An 18,692-nucleotide genomic window follows, 5' to 3' on the forward strand; every position below is an offset into this window, starting at 1 on the left:
TGCACTGGTGTGCAGTCATATTGGAACAGGAAGGGGCCGTCCCCAAACTGTTCCCACAAAGTTGGGAGCATGAAATTGTCCAAAATGTCTTGGTATGCTGACGCCTTAAGAGTTCCCTTGACTGGAACTAAGAGGCCAAGCCCAACCCCTGAAAAACAACCCCACATCATAATCCTCCCTCCACCAAATCATTTGGACCAGTGCACAAAGCAAGGTCCATAAAGACATGGATGAGGGAGTTTGGGGTGGAGGAACTTGCCTGGCCTGGACAGAGTCCTGACCTCAACACAACAGAACACCTTGGGGATGAATTAGAGAGGAGACTGTAGGTCAGGCCTTCTCATCCAACATCAGTGCCTGACCTCACAAATTCACTTGGAAGAATGGTCAAACATTCCCATAGACACACTCCTAAACCTTGTGGACAAGAAGAGTTGAAGCTGTTATAGCTGCAAAGGGTGGGCCAAATGAGTTTTGAACCTAATACTAATACTGGGATGCCATTACAGTTCATGTGCGTTTAAAGGCAGGCATCCCAATACTTAGGCCAATATATTGTATATTGCTTGTGACACTGAGCATGGCTATGGACTTAGGGCTGGTTCACACCACAGAGATGCAGAGAACATGTGTGGGGCTGCCTGGTGGCTAAGTGGGTAGCAGTTCTGTCTAGCAGCACCTGGGATGTTGGTTCAATTTCCCAACATGCTAATCCTTGTGTTGAAGTTTATATGTTCTCTCTGTGTGGGTTTCTCACCACAATCCAAAGACATGCAGGCATTTTATTTGTCTCCTGTCGAAATAGGTTCTAATTTAAGTTAATTTTGGACTTTAGATTGGAAGCTCATTGCAGCCAGGGACTGATGTTAATGTTTATTAGCACTAATCATGCCCAGGGACTTGGTTTGAGGGTTTACACTGCACGGGTACATTTGCTTAGAAAACTGTTGCTTTGTTTATGTGGATGCAAATGGACTTTGATCTTTGTCCTGTAGTTGGAGATTTGATGCACAAAGCCAAGAGCTAACACAGTTGCGAATATTATTACGTGTTCCTGCTCATCAGGTGCAATCACTTTAGACATACATGAAGAGATATATTGAAAGATACTGGTGGGCATGTACTTCTATTGGGTGTGTCAGTGTGCTAACAATACAACCTCTCTTATATAAAGGCCTGCAGTAGGGGGGTTCATTTGGCCTGAGAAGGTCAGGTTTTTTGCTGTGATTTGTGGGGGAGAAGGAATAATATTGTGAGATTTGATGAAATTCTTGTGCATTTTTTCAATCAAAAGTGGGTTTATGTGGCCATGCTGTCAATGTTGTGCGTGTATTGTTCCTGTCTGATCATGCAAACATTGTTTGGAAGCACCTGCTGACCTACTCTTTTTGATCTCGTTTAATCGTGTACAACGAAATGCAGCTTCCAGCAGAACATGGTCACCAATGTATGTATGTGTGGATTGTGGGCTGGTGGTGGGTGTTTTGAATAAGTCTTTTCTAATATGTTGGAATGCTTTGTAAGAATGACTGTTAAGTATGTTTCTATAATCATGCAGATAAAAATGTGATGTGTTGCCTGTTATACACTGAAATTAAAGCTGTGTCCACTATAAGGTTTTGTCAAATTTTAGATTGTAAGCTCCTATGAGCAGGGCCCTTAAAATCCCATTGCTAAATGTAGCACCATATATCCTGTCCACGTTTTTTTGAAGCTAGTAAATGAATGTAAATTTTTTGTTTTGTTTTTTTCTGCTGGTAAAATAAAAGTACATTATTGAGCTTTGTTGTGGGTTTTTATTTTTTTACTTCTACTTTTCTTTCTCTTTAGTTTTTGTGGGTGGTGGTTTTGGGAAAGTGCAATATCTCTTATATTTTATTTCAATATGTATTTGTGCACCAAAAAACTAATCTCTTTGCCCTGGTTCACATTGATGCTACTTTGAAATTGCTCTACTTCACTTAAAGTAGCACGATTTCAAAGTAGCAAGGTCAGTGTGGTTTCAGGTGTGGCTTCATACACAAATAAAGTAAAGATGGCTAGATGGTACCAGAGGATACAGCACCTCATCCCCTAAATAATCAAACGTTAAATGGGTGTGTGGACAAGGGATTATAGCGGTGCTAGGGTCAGGAAGATTAGAGAAAAGAAGATAGAACAAAAAATACTAAAATTACAAATTTTATTAATAGTCTATCAAAATTACAATGTACATTATAAACAATTCATACAGTAATTATACAAATTTTATGGATACATGTACTGTAAGTGACCCTAAGAATGGTCAAGTGGGCCAGATGGCAAGTGGCCGTTGAAGGAGGGGGGGCTCATTTTCCTACATGTTTCGCCAAAACATTGGCTTCTTCAGGGAACAGGAGCTCATAGGGTGGATATATATAAAAAATTCTGTGTGGTGGACATGAAAACACATGTTAGAAATATTGATTTGACCAAACACTGCATAGTAAAAACAATGACACATTGCAACTGTGGCTGAACATTCATGCGACCCTAAGCTCCACACCACTAAACGGAACTGCGGACATACCTGGGGCGTCAGTGCCCAAGACGGGAGGGAAGAGAGGGAAAGGGGGAACACAGCCACCCAAGGAGATCCCCACCGGGGAGCAGGCAGACCGCGCCGTAAATTATGCCTGCAGGGGGCATACAGTAGACCTGGCAAAGGAATGTAAAGATAGTCATGTGTCATAATGCACTGTGGTAGTTATTCCAGGAATAGAGGGTTGCGCATATGTGCATTGTATTAAAAAGAGAACAAAAAATATATGTATATAAATAGGTATAAATGTATCTATATCTCTGGAAGAGGTGCGGACTTACATGTATATCTAAAAGCTGTAGAGAGGCAAGGTCAGGAAGTGCCTGTGATATATGTATGCACACAGCAAGGAAAGGACATCAAGGTTGAACCATATCTGCAGACCACTTAAAGCAGGCCTAATTAGAAAAATGGATAGTGTTAGGGGTCTTGCTGTTGTTAACTGGGGCCAGATATGGTAGTTTATGCCTATACTTACTTGATGGTATCTGCTGTAAGAAAAGATTCTCATAGCTGTACATTCACAGGTATATAGTACCGGTGCTGGGATGAAAAAGGGATAAAAGTGACAGTGGATCCTATATGAAATATAAAGGAAAAAAGGAGGATCAGAAAGGTAGGGAAATGGAAACTTTAAAATGTACTTGGGCACAGGTGAGGCTGGTGAAAAGGAATCTGTTACCTAATTCATCATGAAGCACACCGTGTTGCTTGAGAAAATCAGTGTTAACCACCAGAGTAAGAGGCCGGTCCAAAATAAGTTCTAAAAAGTATGTAAAGGAATAATAAATAATTCATGTAAACAACATGAAGTCAGGGTGTTTTGAAAGGCAGAAGTTTACCTTGTAGCTGTGTGCAGAGCGAATGCAGGCACGTCCCTCGTCCATGGGAACTGAGGGACTGGCCGGTTACTCATATACCCCCCACACCTGATCAGATGATGATCAGGTGTGCGGACGCTAAACGAGGGGTAGCCACGGCTGTGCACTGCACGGTGCCTAGGAACTACGAGTTCCATAATGCAACGCGCGCGCATGCTCAGATCTCACGGACCGTGTGGCGATTGGAGAGGCGAACACCCCTGGAATGGGAAGTACCAAGGTGTCATCTCACCCAATCTGCCGATGGAATAAAGGACCAGAGAGTCTGAGAACAGACGTGGGCACCCAGGGGCAGACAGTTGTCTGCGCCTTGGCGTCCGTACAGGCAAAGACAGCGCTAGCCATGTCAGCCCCAAACCGGGAGAGCCCGCGGAGCCGCCGCCCACCACCCACGCCACAGATAATCCCCCCAGTCGTGGGGCTAGCCAAGGCACCAGGGACAACCGCAGTCCAGTGGCGGGGAACAACGGGGCACGAAGTGTAGTGCGCCGAGACACAGGATGGGAGGATATCCCAAAGGTTGCCCAACGATCCACAGGGGCCACTGGGGAAGGTGGGAATTACTGTGTGTCAGCGCACGACATCCAGCCACAATGTGTGCAGTGTGCATAGAGAACCACTGGGTCCCAGTACGACAGTGAAACCTGCAACCAAAAATTGAAAATACAATGCAAAAACAATATGTAGAAAAGAATATATGAAAAAAGAAAACACACAGTATATGTATTGCAACAGTTGTGTCGAAAATTATTGTTCAATAATGACAGAAAAAAAAAAAAAAAAAAAAAGTTTTAAGTCGCAAATAAATACAGGCAATATACACTTATAGAATATACAGGGATATAAGATATATTGAGTCGATTTGCCAGCTTGTCTCAGAAAAGGAAAAAGGCATTTGTAATCAATGTAGAGGGCAAGGTATTAGTCCATGTCAAAAAAAATTTTTTATATGGATAAAATACCGGGTGGAGCCATGGCAGCAAAGGGAAAGAAAGACAGAGAAAACAGGAGAATGAGAAACTAAGAAGGGAATAGAGGGGGGGGGGGAAAGGGATGGAGAGGGATAGGGTAGAGAGGAAAGACCACAAACTCCGTTGTCTGGGGAAGGGGCATGGAAAAGAAAAACTTAAAGGAAGGGCTTAAAACTAATATATTCATTGAGACCTGGGAAGATGGTAGCATTTAATGTATGAATCCATTTGGTTTCGAGTCGTAATAGTGAATTATCAGTACTACCACCTCTTACATGTGAGGGGATATGTTCAAGTGCGGAAATAAAATAACATGGGGATCGGAGTTATGTTGGGCAGCGATATGCCTATTAATGGCCGTAGTAGTGGTGTTCTTATATAGTGGTTTGATATGGTCCCGGATACGGGTCAGAAAGGGGCGCTTGGTTTTACCAACATAGAATGCGCCGCATTGGCATTGGGCCAGGTGTACAACCCCAACAGTGGCGCAGGTGACATAGTGTCTGATTCCCTTCTTAGTTTCTCATTCTCCTGTTTTCTCTGTCTTTCTTTCCCTTTGCTGCCATGGCTCCACCCGGTATTTTATCCATATAAAAAATTTTTTTTGACATGGACTAATACCTTGCCCTCTACATTGATTACAAATGCCTTTTTTTTTGTGCGAACACCATTAAAACCGCTTCCCGCCTGCCGTACACCAAATGACGTCCTCGGCTTTGAGCGGGGATATCTGAGTGATGCCTGTAGCTACAGACATCATCCAGATATCGTCTTTTAGAGCCGGAGAATCTGCACACCATAAGAATGATCATAGCGGCTGTTCCTCCACTTGATCATTCTTACGGGAGGCGAGAGGGGACTCACCCCCCCCCCCTCCCGCCGCCCTTCGGTGCTTGTACCGACTCACCGCTATGATCGGTGAGTAGGTCACAGGATCCGCCAGCCCCGGATGTTTAGCATAGAGATTTCCAGTGGACCAGATGGTCACCGGAGTCTCTATGATAATTCGGAGGCCGGGCGTGATGTTATGACATCACGCCCGGCCTCTGTATTAAAAAAAACGGCGCCGCTTCAGCTGTGAAGCGGAGATCTTTTTTTTTTTTTTTTTTTTTTTTTTTTTTTTTAATTTCAGGCTTCTATGCCTAGAGGTGAGATGTGGGGTCTTATTGACCCCACATCTCACTGTAAAGAGCACTTGTCATGCTTATTCCTATTACAAGGGATGTTTACATTCCTTGTAATAGAAACAAAAGTGATCAAAAAAATTTGGGGGGGAAAAAAGTGTCAAGCTAAAATAAAAAAAGTAAAATTAACAATAATTTTTTTTTTTTTAAGTGCCCCTGTCCCCGTGAGCTCGCATACAGAAGCGAACGCATACATAAGTCCCACCCACATATGAAAACGGTGTTCAAACCACACATGTGAGGTGTTGCCGTGAACGTTAGAGTGAGAGCAATAATTTTGGTCCTAGACCTCCTCTGTAACTCAAAACATGTAACCAGTAAAAATTTTTAAAGCGTCGCCTAAGGGGATTTTTAAATAGCGAAGTTTGGCGCCATTCCACGAGCGTGTGCAATTTTGAAGTATGACATGTTGGGTATCTATTTACTCAGCGTAACTTCATCTTTCACATTATGCAAAAACATTGGGCTAACTTTCTTGTTTTTTTTTGTTTTTTTAAAAAGGCCAAAACTGATTTTTTCCAAAAAAAAAAAAAAAAAAAAAAAAAAAAAAGCATTCGAAAAATTGCTGCGCAAATACCGTGCTAGAAAAAAAGTTGCAATTAACGCCATTGTATTCTCTAGGGTCTCTGCTAAAAAAAAACATATATAATATTTGGGGGTTCTATGTAATTTTCTAGCAAAAAAATTATGATTTTTACATGTAGGAGAGAAATGTCAGAATTGGCCTGGTAGGCAAGTAGTTAAAGTCTATGGGACACAAACATAAATAATCAAAAGTGCTAATTTTAAAGGTTAATATGCAAGTTATTGTCCTAAAAAGTGTTTGGGGACCTGGGTCCTGCCCCAGGGGATATGTATCAATGCAAAAAAAAGTTTTAAAAACGGCCGTTTTTTTTGGGAGCAGTGATTTTAATAATGCTTAAAGTGAAACAATAAAAGTGTAATATTCCTTTTTTTGTACCTGGGGGTGTCTATAGTATGCCTGTAAAGGGACTCATGTTTTCCGTGTTTAGTCTTCAGTCTTCTTGAACTCTTAATCTTCCACCACACCAATGTGTTTGTGACACCTCTCCCTCTGAAAAACGCACTCACCAGCTTGTATTGCCTCCCACTCTCGTGTTTGGCAAAAATAGTAGTTGAACCACACCTGGATTGCAAACGATAATCCGTGACTCAAATCAGAAAAGCTCCATATGTGGAAAATAAATAAAAATAAGTGCTCCATGTAGCATGATAACGTTTCAACCAGTTTAATAAAATCACACCAAAAACACAATGGGGGTCATTTACTATAGCGCCAAAAAATTTGAATGCAGTACCAAAAAATAACTCTCAAAAAAGGCCAGAAAGACTTCAACTCTCAGAAAGTCAGCGCTAATGCAAATGGAAAGCAGCGCTATTACGGCAATAATGCCTGTCAGATCACATATGCTGGAATAGTGGAAGTCAATGGGGCTTGAACCTGCAAAATCCAAAGTTCTCACTGAAGGCTTATATGCAAGTTCTTTGCCATAAAAGTGTTTGGAGACCCGGGCCCTGCCCCAGGGGACATGGATCAATGGCAAAAATGTTTTTAAAAATGGCCGTTTTTTCGGGAGCAGTGATTTTAATAATGCTTTGAGTGAAACAAAAGTATAATATCCCTTTAAATTTCGTACCTGGGGGGTGTCTATAGTATGCCTGTAAAGTGGCGCATGTTTCCTGTGTTTAGAACAGTCTGACAGCAAAATTACATTTCAAAGGAAAAAAAGTCATTTAAAACTACTCGCGGCTAATAATGAATTGCCGGTCCGACAATACACATAAAAGTTCATTGATAAAAACGGCATGGGAACCCCATGCCAAAATTAAAAAAAAAAATCTATACCAGACCCTTATCCGAGCATGCAACCTGGCAGGCCACAGGAAAAGAGAGGGGGCAAGAGAGCGCGCCCCCCTTCCTGAACCGTACCAGGCCACATGCCCTCAACATTTGGAGGGTGCTTTGGGGTAGCCCCCCAAAACACCTTGTCCCCATGTTGATGAGGACAAGGGCCTCTTCCCCACAACCCTTGCCCAGTGGTTGTGGGGGTCTGCGGGCGGGGGGCTTATCGGAATCTGGAAGCCCCCTTTAACAAGGTTTTTGACAATTCCTTTATTTAAATGCTTCTTCTTTCTTCTATCTTCTATCTTCCTTCGGTTTCTTCCTCTATCTTCTTCTTCTTCTGGTTCTTCTGGTTCTTCCTCCGGTGTTCTCGTCTGGCATCTTCCTCCGCGGCGTCTTGTTCCCTTCTTCTCCTCGGGCCGCTCCGCATCCATGATGGCATGGAGGGAGGCTCCCGATGTGTGACGCTTCTCCTCTTCTGAGGGTTCTTAAATAACGGAGGGCGGGGCCACCCGGTGACCCCGCCCCCCTCTGACATCACGGGGAATGCTACAGGGAAGTCCCTGTGTGTCAGAGGGGGTGGGGTCACCGGGTGGCCCCTCCCCCCGTTATTTAACCACTTAAGGACCAGCCTTGTTTTGGATTTTAGGTGTTTACATGTTTAAAACAGGTTTTTCTGCCAGAAAATTACTTAGAACCCCCAAACATTATATATGGTTTTTCTTCTAACACCCTAGAAAATACAATGGCGGTCATTGCAATACTTTTTTTTGCACCGTATTTGCGCAGCGGTCTTATAAGCGCACTTTTTTTGGAAAAAATTCACTTTTTTGAATACAAAAATAAAACAACAGTAAAGTTATCCCAATTTTTTTTTTATATTGTGAAATATAATGTTACGCCAAGTAAATTGATACCCAACATGTCATGCTTGAAAATTGCGCCCGCTCGTGGAATGGCGTCAAACTTTTACCCTCAAAAATCTCCATAGGCGACGTTTAAAAAATTCTACAGGTTGCATATTTTGCGCTACAGAGGAGGTCTAGGGCTAGATTTATTGCTCTCGCTCTACCGGTCGCGGCGATACCTCACATGTGTGGTTTGACCACCGTTTTCATATGCGGGCGCTACTCGCGTATGCGTTCGCTTCTGCGCGTGAGCTCGTCGGGACAGGGGGGGTTTAAAATTTTTTTTTTTTTTTTTATTATTTATTTTACAATATTTTATTTATTTTTACACTGTTTAAAAAAAAAAATTGTGTCACTTTTATTCCTATTACAAGGAATGTAAACATCCCTTGTAATAGAAAAAAGCATGGCAGGACCACTTAAATATGAGATCTGGGGTCAAAAAGACCTCAGATCTCATATTTACACTAAAATGCAATAAAAAAAAAAAAAAGTAATTTAGAAAAATGACATTTGAAAAAATATGCCTTTAAGAGGCGTGGACGGAAGTGACGTTTTCACGTCGCTTCCGCCCAGCAGTGTCATGGAAACGAGTGAACGCCATCTTGGCCTCACTCGTCTCCAGACAAACCACTGAGCAGGACGCGATCGCCTCCGCCGCTACCGACGGCTCCGGTAAGCGGCGGAGGGCACCGGATCGCGGCAGGAGGGGGGGGCCCCTCTCCCGCCACCGATAAAAGTGATCTCGTGGCGAATCCGCCGCAGGGACCACTTTTATCTGAAAGCCGGCCGCCGCACGAAAACGGGGATACCGGGGTTATGGCAGCTAACTGCTGCCATAACAACGATATCCCCGTTCAAAATTAGGACGTACATAGTCGTGTGGAACCGTCAAAAGAGGAGAAGCATCACACAGCTGGAGCCTCCCGTCATGGTCGGATACGGAGCGGCCCAGAAGACGAAGGGAAGAAGACGCCGGCGCTGCGGAGGAAGATGCTGGACAAGAACACCGGAGGAAGAACCAGAAGAAGAAGAAGATGGAGGAAGAAACCGAAGGAAGATAGAAGAAAGAGGATAGATGAAAGACGATAGAAGAAAGAAGAAGCATTTAAATAAAGGAATTGTCAAAAACTGTCTCTTGTCATTTTTAACATTTTTGACACTTTTTTGTGAAATGGTAGGGGTACTTTTGTACCCCCTTACAATTTCACACAGGGGAAGGGCCGGGATCTGGGGGTCCCCTTGTTAAAGGGGGCTTCCAGATTCTGATAAGCCCCCCGCCCGCAGACCCCCACAACCACCGGGCAAGGGTTGTGGGAATGAGGCCCTTTTCCCCATCAACATGGGGACAAGGTGTTTTGGGGGGCTACCCCAAAGCACCCTCCCAATGTTGAGGGCATGTAGCCTGGTACGGTTCAGGGGGGCGCTCTGTCCCCCCCCCTCTTTTCCTGCAGCCTGACAGGTTGCGTGCTCGGATAAGGGTCTGGTATGGATTTTTGGGGAGACCCCACGCCATTTTTTTTTTAATTTTGGTGCGGGGTTCCCCTTAAAAGGATTTTGAGGGGGACCGCATGCCATTTAAAAAAAAAAAAATGTGGCCAGGGTTCCCCTTAATATCCATACCAGACCTGAAGGGCCTGGTATGGAATATATGGGGACCCCCTGTGTCATTTTTTTAAAAATTTTGGTTCGGGGTTCCCCTGTGGGGAATTCCCATGCCGTTTTTATCAATGAACTTTTATGTGTATTGTCGGACCGGCAATTCATTAATAGCCTTGAGTAGTTTTAAATGACTTTTTTTCCCTTGAAATGTCATTTTGCTGTCAGACTGTTCTAAACACAGGAAACATGCGCCACTTTACAGGCATACTATAGACACCCCCCAGGTACAAAATTTAAAGGAATATTATACTTTTATTGTTTCACTCAAAGCATTATTAAAATCACTGCTCCCGAAAAAACTGCCATTTTTAAAAACATTTTTGCCATTGATCCATGTCCCCTGGGGCAGGGCCCGGGTCTCCAAACACTTTTATGGCAAAGAACTTGCATATAAGCCTTCAGTGAGAACTTTGGATTTTGCAGGTTCAAGCCCCATTGACTTCCACTATTCCAGCATATGTGATCTGACAGGCATTATTGCCGTAATAGCGCTGCTTTCCATTTGCATTAGCACTGACTTTCTGAGAGTTGAAGTCTTTCTGGCCTTTTTTGAGAGTTATTTTTTGGTACTGCATTCGAATTTTTTGGCGCTATAGTAAATGACCCCCATTGTGTTTTTGGTGTGATTTTATTAAACTGGTTGAAACGTTATCACGCTATGTGGAGCACTTATTTTTATTTATTTTCCACATATGGAGCTTTTCTCATTTGAGTCACGGATTATCGTTTGCAATCCAGGTGTGGTTCAACTGCTATTTTTGCCAAACACGAGAGTGGGAGGCAATACAAGCTGGTGAGTGCATTTTTCAGAGGGAGAGGTGTCACAAACACATTGGTGTGGTGGAAGATTAATGCCCCGTACACACGGTCGGAGTTTCCGATGGAAAATGTCCGATCGGAGCGTGTTGTCGGAAATTCCGACCGTGTGTGGGCTCCATCGGACATTTTCCATCGGATTTTCCGACACACAAAGTTGGACAGCAGGAGATAAAATTTTCCGACAACAAAATCCGTTGTCGGAAATTCCGATCGTGTGTACACAAATCCGACGGACAAAGTGCCACGCATGATCAGAATAAATTAAGAGATGAAAGCTATTGGCCACTGCCCTGTTTATAGTCCCGATATACGTGTTTTACGTCACCACGTTTAGAACGATTGGATTTTCCGACAACTTTGTGTGACCGTGTGTATGCAAGACAAGTTTGAGCCAACATCCGTCTGAAAAAATCCTAGGATTTTGTTGTCGGAATGTCCGAACAAAGTCCGACCGTGTGTACGCCCTATAAGAGTTCAAGAAGACTGAAGTCTCTCTCTTATTTGTTTTGCCATCTTATATTTATGGACTATATTATTATATAGACTTTTTTTCACTTGTCACTGGGAGCTTTTTATTATTTTTTAATATTTTTTTATTATTTATAACAGAATCATTGTTTCAGTATTTTTTGATTCACGGTTATCTATCACTATCACATTCATTAGCGCCACTATCTTTTCCTATTTTTTAATCATTGCTATAGGTTTTGATTTTGGATACTTCACATTTTTTATCAAAGTGGCAGCTTTTTATTATACACAATTTTTTATTATACACAATTTTGTTTATCTTTTGGCGCAGTGGTGGGAGAGAATATTAGGAGCGGCTATTTATATTCATATACCAACAAACCATTATTAATCTGAATGATCTTGAAGTTTTTAAATGTACTTTTTGAAGATATCCATATCTACTTCTCTGAATTCTGTGACACATAGTCACTATGCCTTGTGAATAGGGACTGCTGTGTCACAGAATTCACAGGGCCCTCCTTCTGAACTACAGAGGTGCTGAGAGGAGGAGTTTCAGGAGGCGGAGTCCGTACAGGAATTACTACTTGCAGGCAGCAAGATATCATGGGATAGGTAGTCCTTAAAACTTGAAAGTAAGCAACAGGGAGAATCTCTAAAGCATGCAGGGAATCCACAAAGTTGTGGAAAGAGATGATCAGCAGACAGGCAGCACTCACAAACATAAAAGGAGAATTTTCAACTAAACATATTGAATTGTCAAAAATAACTATTGTTTGCTGTACTGCTATTATGTTGTACAATGCTGATGTTATAAATGTGTGACCATAAAACTACTTCAAATTATAAGTATCACCATAGCTTTTATATTCCAGTGGAAAACCCCTGGGCACCATATGCATAAAGCACTTTGTTCCCACTCTGATCTTTGGCCTCAATGTGTATTAAAAAAACATATTTTGTGCTGTAGCCCCTCCCTCAGAACAATTTATGGGTGTTCCTATAGCAATAGCTCCCTCTATAGCAACCAGCACTGTAAGCACTGCCCGTTTCTTTGTATAGTGGAACTGGCTTCAGTGTATTATGTTTACACATGTTATTTGTATGTATTTTATGTTTACACGCAGAGATCAGATAGGTAGAACTCAGTATAGACACTCTGGGGCTGCTGGATGTTTCAGGAAGAGTGCTACAGTAGCTTGTGGTTTATGTTGTTGTGAATTTCAGTTTCTTGTCATTTACAACAACAGAATAACAACAAGCCACCAGCTAGTATTCTGCCTGTAAAAGATCAATAACTGCCCATCAGTGCAGACACCGTGGCCACATCTATAGGCTGACTCCCTGCTTCTTTGGTAATTATTTACAGTAAGAGTAATATGATAGCTGGTGGCTTGTGTTATTATCATTCTGTTGTTGTGAATGGCAGGCACCTTCATTCAAAATAACCTATACCGTTAGCTAGTATTCTGCCTTCAAAAGATTACCTCCCTGCTGGCACTGTGCCTGCAATGGGCCTTTTAAAAGAAGATGGACAACTGCCTGGTATCCTATCTTCTCTACACCAAGAGCAAACAAAATCCAGTACAAAGGAGAGAAGAGAGACCCAAGCCAGAGCTCCATGTATACTGTGGGTTGGACTTTGACCCACTGTCACCACCCCATTCCTTTGTGTGCCTGTCAGTCAAATGCCAGTATAGATTTGTCTCCTTGATAGCAGCATGGTCGGATAGCAGTGGGGTGTGCGGTTGGCTACGTTAGCTTAGCAACCATCTGTGGCGGCCCTTGCATTGTGGGCGCAAGCGCGCCTCCCCCCCTGACACCTCCGCCTCCCTCCCTATTGATGTGCCCGGCCCCTTTCAGGACGCAGAACACATGAAATACTATGACGGGATAGGCAGGGGGTGTGTATTTTGAAGCACGTGATTAGAGCCAGAATCTCTCATAGGCTTCAAAATAGGGTGGACTCAGGGTGGAGAGCACTGTGTCCCAATCCCACCCTGTTGTGTGACATATCGAATGAATTTTCACTATTTTCACACTAACGTTCCTCCCTGCCAATCAGCAAGCAGGTCAGTGAGACCTGTCTCCCGATTGGCCAAAGCAGTAGGTGATCCTATTGGGTGCCTAACGCTTTGGCAGAAGAGGAGACACAGCGGAGGAAGTCTGAGGAGCCGAGCGGACACAGGAGCCGCAGCCACCGATTCCCACCACTACAGAAGAGGAGGAGAGCCCCATCACTCGGTAAGTGCTGGACACCGAGGGGGTTAGTGAAGTGACAGCCGGGGGACGTGCTTGGCTGCATTTGATGGGCACAAGTGGCTGCATATAATGGGCACAAGTGGCTGCATTTGATGGCACAAGTGGCTGCATTGAACAGGCACAAATGGCTGCATATGATGGGCACAAGTAGCTGAGATTGATGAGCACAAGTGGCTGCATATACTGGGCACAAGTGGCTGCATATCCTGGGCACAAGTGGCTGCATTTGATGGGCACAAGTGGCTGCATTTGACGGGCACAAATGGCTGCATAATATGGGCAAAAGTGGCTGCATTTGATTGGCACAAGTGGCTGCATATGATGGGCAAAAGTGGCTGCATATGATGGGCACAGTGGCTGCGTTTGATAGGCACAATGGCTGCATATGATGGGCACAAGTGGCTGCATATGATGGGCACAAGTGGCTGCATATGATTGGCACAGTGGCTGCATATGATTGGCACAGTGGCTGCGTTTGATGGGCACAATGGCTGCATATGATGGGCACAAGTGGCTGCATTTGATGGGCACAAATGGCTGCATATGATGGGCACAAGTGGCTGCATTTGATGGGCACAAGTGGCTGCATATGACGGGCAAAAGTGGCTGCATATGATGGGGCACAGTGGCTGCATATGATGGGCACAAGTGGCTGCATATGACGGCACAAGTGGCTGTGTTTGATGGGCAAAATGGCTGCAATTAATGGGCACAGTGGCTGCATTTGATGAGCACAATGGCTGCATTTGATGGGCACAGTGAGGCTGCAATTGATGGGAGGGGGTTCCAGTATTTTTCAGTTTGTTTGCGCCCCCCCCCCAAAAAAAATTTTTGAACACCAGCCGCCACTGGCAACTATAGCTCAGATCAGATTGAGACAAGGTGGTCCATAAAATTGGTGCCGTGAGGAGTTCCACAATGATTTAAAAATGATGGTGATACTTATTCTTAAAGGCATAGTCCATCTTTTGGGGAAAAATAATAAATGCACCCAAAAAAGGTGCTTTTAATAATTTTTACAATAAAGCCTGCAGAGCATTGCAGCTGTGTTCAGTACATTGTAGGTGCAATTCACAAGCTCCTGCAGACTCTTTAACCAGCCCCAGGTCCATACTGAGGTACAGACCTACTGTTGTGGGGCTGGATGAAGTAAAAAATGCATAACAAGCTTAGCGGTGTCCCTGTACTCAAGAGAGAATAATCCTACGATTCAGGTAGGTGTGGGGGGTGGTCAGTTTGAGGGTGGAGGTATGTGGAATGTGATCATATTTCATGTTAAACCCTAAATAACATGGTCAGAAATGTGGCGCTCAAGATGCTGTCCTAGAAGGAATCTTTATGTTGTAAAATTTTTCTGATTCCTCATTTGTCTCTTTGTTACATATTAGATGCTTGTCTGTAACAAAGGCTTACAATTATAGGTTCTCTTATAAACTTTGTATTATGTCTCCATCTAGTGGCCATAGAATATTAATACCCTTATATTTAAATTATGCTATTTTAGTTTCAATTATTGTTACTGTATATGAACATTTTCACATATATTACCTTTAAGATTTCTTTGTGTTTTTAGTCGTGATGGTATTTTACTTTGCTTTTATTTCATTGTGGTTCCATGTGTATTCCAATTTTGCCACTTCTGCTCCTTTATATTTAAGTTTTAAATACATACAGTATGTGTGTGCAAGAGAGCTATATATTTAGAAACAAAGGACACTGCTTAATTACATCAGAAAGTGGTTCCTTTAGCCTCTGACTAGGGCTGAAAGACAGACAAAAATAAGATTCTTATCCCTACTGCTGGCTATTCTGAAAGCACTTTTCCTGACGCATCTTCATGGCAGCACACACTGGGTTGTGACTCCGCCCCTACAACCTGACAGGATTGGTTAACTATAAATTTGAAGGAGAAGCACCCCACTTCATTTCTTTCTTTCTTTTTATCCTCACCTGACAAGATTGAGATGGACTTCACACCTCTTACCGCACTCCAGATTAAGCCTCTCCTGGTTGGAAGTCTCTCCTGTGGAGTCTCTAAAGGAGCCTTTACGGAGAGAACTCCAATCTGGTGGTCTTGGGGGCACACCTTCTGGCATTTTTACAAGCTGTAAAGAAGCGTATTTATCGCAGTGGCCTCCTACCTTTATTTTCTGCAACAGATACTGTCAGATTTATTTCTTATTTTTCTCTTTCCAGGCCATGCTGGGCCCTGTAGTTCCCCGAGAGGCAGAGACCTCTCTAACATGGCAGCCGCGTCCTTCCCAGCATTCTGCGCATGCGCCAGTGGAAGTGAGGTAGCTTGGCAGGTCATCCTGACCTTCTCCAAGATAGCACGGGTGCCGGCGACCGCTCCTGCTCATGCACGATCGCGTCATTTCCGCAGCAATGGTGGTGCTGGTTTTAAAAACCTGTAATTCTGTCAGTTTGAGCTGATTTACATTTCTCTCAGGTTTTTAGTTATCCTTGCTGCCCTCAGTCTCAGGTATGTACCTACTCTGTACCTTACTGCCTATTATTACTGATATTGCCTGCTCGTCTGTACTATCTTCATCCTTCTTCTTAGATACTTTTCCTGCACACTGATCATGGAGGCCACTGCCTAGGCAGACCACCCTCAGTATGAAAGGTAAGGGGTGCCACTCTTTAATGGGTAAGTAGTGAAGAGGAAAAAGAGAGCATGACGACTAACGCTGCAGTTTCCTGGCAGCTCTTCCAGGTCAAGATTGGCGAGTTCCAGGCATCAAGGTCACTCAAGCCATGCTTCAAGCCATAGGAAAAACATATAGACCAGGAAGAGAGTTTGAGAGAACTTGGGGGAACCCACAGTCATAATTTTTAAGGCTTCAAAAATCTAAGACCAACCCGACAGGGTAACACCAGAAAGTTCTTTGAGGGTATGCCCGTCCTTTCTGTGAGAGTGGGAGCCAGGCTCAAGAAATTCAGACAGGTCTGGATGGAACACATAGAAGATGCATGGACACTGTCCACAATAAAGCATGGGCACAAATGGAGTTTCATAAACAACCTACCCGGAAATCACTTTCAATCAACCAGGTTACCGTCATCACCAGACAAGAGAAGGGTACTTCTCAAATATGTGGTGGAGCAGAAGGGGGCAATCTTAGAAGTTCCAATACCCCAAAGAGGGAAGGGGAATTATTCCCCTCTATTCCTGGTAAAAAAGAAGACAGGGGATCTGCGCCCAATGCTGGATCTAAAAGGCCTCAACAAAAAAATCCAAATTGAAGCCTTCAAAATGGAGAGCCTTTAGTCAATCATGTTAGCAATAAACTTCAGAGACTGGAAGCTATCCGTAGATTTATTAGACGCTGATCTACACGTACCCATTCACCCCGCTTTTCAGAAATATCTTCGGTTTTCATTCAACAACCAACATTTCCAATTTCAATGCCTCCCATCGGCATCTTGTCTGCACCCAGGACCTTTACCAAAACTCTACTTCCTGTAATTGCATTTCTAAGGAGGAAAGGCCTGAGACTGCATCACTATCTAGATGACATTCTTCTACTGGCGGACAGCAGAGAAGCATTGATTCATCATCGTGGGGAACTAATCACCACTCTCCAGAACTTCAGGTGGCTAATCAACTGGGGAAAGAGCAATCTGCAGCCCCCACAAATCATGACCTTTTTAGGGGCAGATCTGGATACCTTATCCAACAGAGTCAGTCTACCTCAGGCAAAGGTAGCTCCCTAAATCTGGAAGATAAGGAGACTAATGACAGCAACATCCCTTGTGGTGGGAGTCTGTCTGAGCATACTAGGTTCCATGTCTGCCACTTTACCAATGTTTTAATAGGCACAATGGCATATGGGGACAGTGCAGACTTCATTCCTCCCTCAGTGGAATGGAACATCAATGCTCCAGGCAATATAATAAGAGTTTGCCTAATCTAACTGACTGGACTGCCTATGTGTTCCATCCCGACATGGATTAAAGAACAAGATTCCTCAAGAAATGTGATTTTGAATGGACGCAAGGCAGTAATAGTAAAAATTACAAAATTTATTGTACAATCGAATGTCCGGACATTCATTTGCGAGCTCCCTCCCTTTCTCCAGCTGGTTTTCCCCTTATACATGTTTTTATCATCAGTTATATGTGTTTCATGTTGTAATTTATCGGTTGCACAATAAATTTTGTAATTTTTTACTATTACTGCCTTGCGTCCATTCAAAGTCCCATTTCTTGAGGAATCTTGTTCTTTAATGCTCCAGGCAATTCCCATTTGCAAGAATGTAAAATAATCAATTTGGTGGTGGATGCATGTTGACAACCTGAGGAGGCACAGACCTCTGGTAACCCCAGAACCAGAGGGGGTAACATCAGATGCCAGCCAGACAGGATGGGGGGCTCACTACTGGAATCAGGCAGCCCACGGTCAATGGTAATTCCATGCGCAAGGCTTAGTGTCGAATATTGTCAAACTCAGGGCGGCCTTCCAGGCCCTACTAGCCTGTGGATCATCAAGGGGGAAAAACATCCTATTCGGAATGGACAACAAAGTGGCAGTAGCATACATTCAGAGGCAAGGAGGTACCAGAAGCAATACACTACTGGAGGAAGTTCGCCCCATCCTGGAATGGGCTCAGTTGATCCTATTAGACCTACGAGCTGTGTATGTTCTGGCAGCACAGAACCTACTGGCCGATTGTTTGAGCAGGGAGTTCCTGTTGAACAATGAATGGTCTCTGAACCATCAAGCCTTTAGTCTCCTGACCGAAATTTGGGGAACTCCAGATATCGATCTGGCTGCGACTCCTTCTAACACCAAGTGCCAGAGTGTCAGGAACTGGTGTGACCAGAACCGTGTGATCTGCGACAGAGGACACCCAAACGTATATAAGTGAAAATATATATTAATTTATTAAGGAAAGTGAGTAATAAATAACAACCAACTCCAATATGACACAGTGCAATAACCAACCACAGACAGAGACCTACAAATAACAATAGACAGATAAATGCAATAAATGGGAAATACCAGGTTCATAAACAATAGCCAGGCCAGGGTCATACACAGCAGATCAGCAGGGAATGTTCCAGAGACGTAAACATAAGCCAGGCCAAGGTCATACACAGGGAAGTC

The 18,692-nt window shown here is 43.5% G+C and overlaps 1 protein-coding gene across 1 annotated transcript in view; it reads left to right on the top strand.

Moving 5' to 3' along the window:
* Positions 1-18,692, top strand: part of TRPM2 (transient receptor potential cation channel subfamily M member 2) — a 328,183-nt gene that overhangs the window by 21,289 nt on the left and 288,202 nt on the right. The gene's annotated exons all lie outside the window — the stretch shown is intronic.

Source organism: Aquarana catesbeiana, linkage group LG06, assembly GCF_042186555.1.
Source record: "Aquarana catesbeiana isolate 2022-GZ linkage group LG06, ASM4218655v1, whole genome shotgun sequence".
NCBI classification, from domain to species: Eukaryota; Metazoa; Chordata; class Amphibia; order Anura; family Ranidae; genus Aquarana; species Aquarana catesbeiana.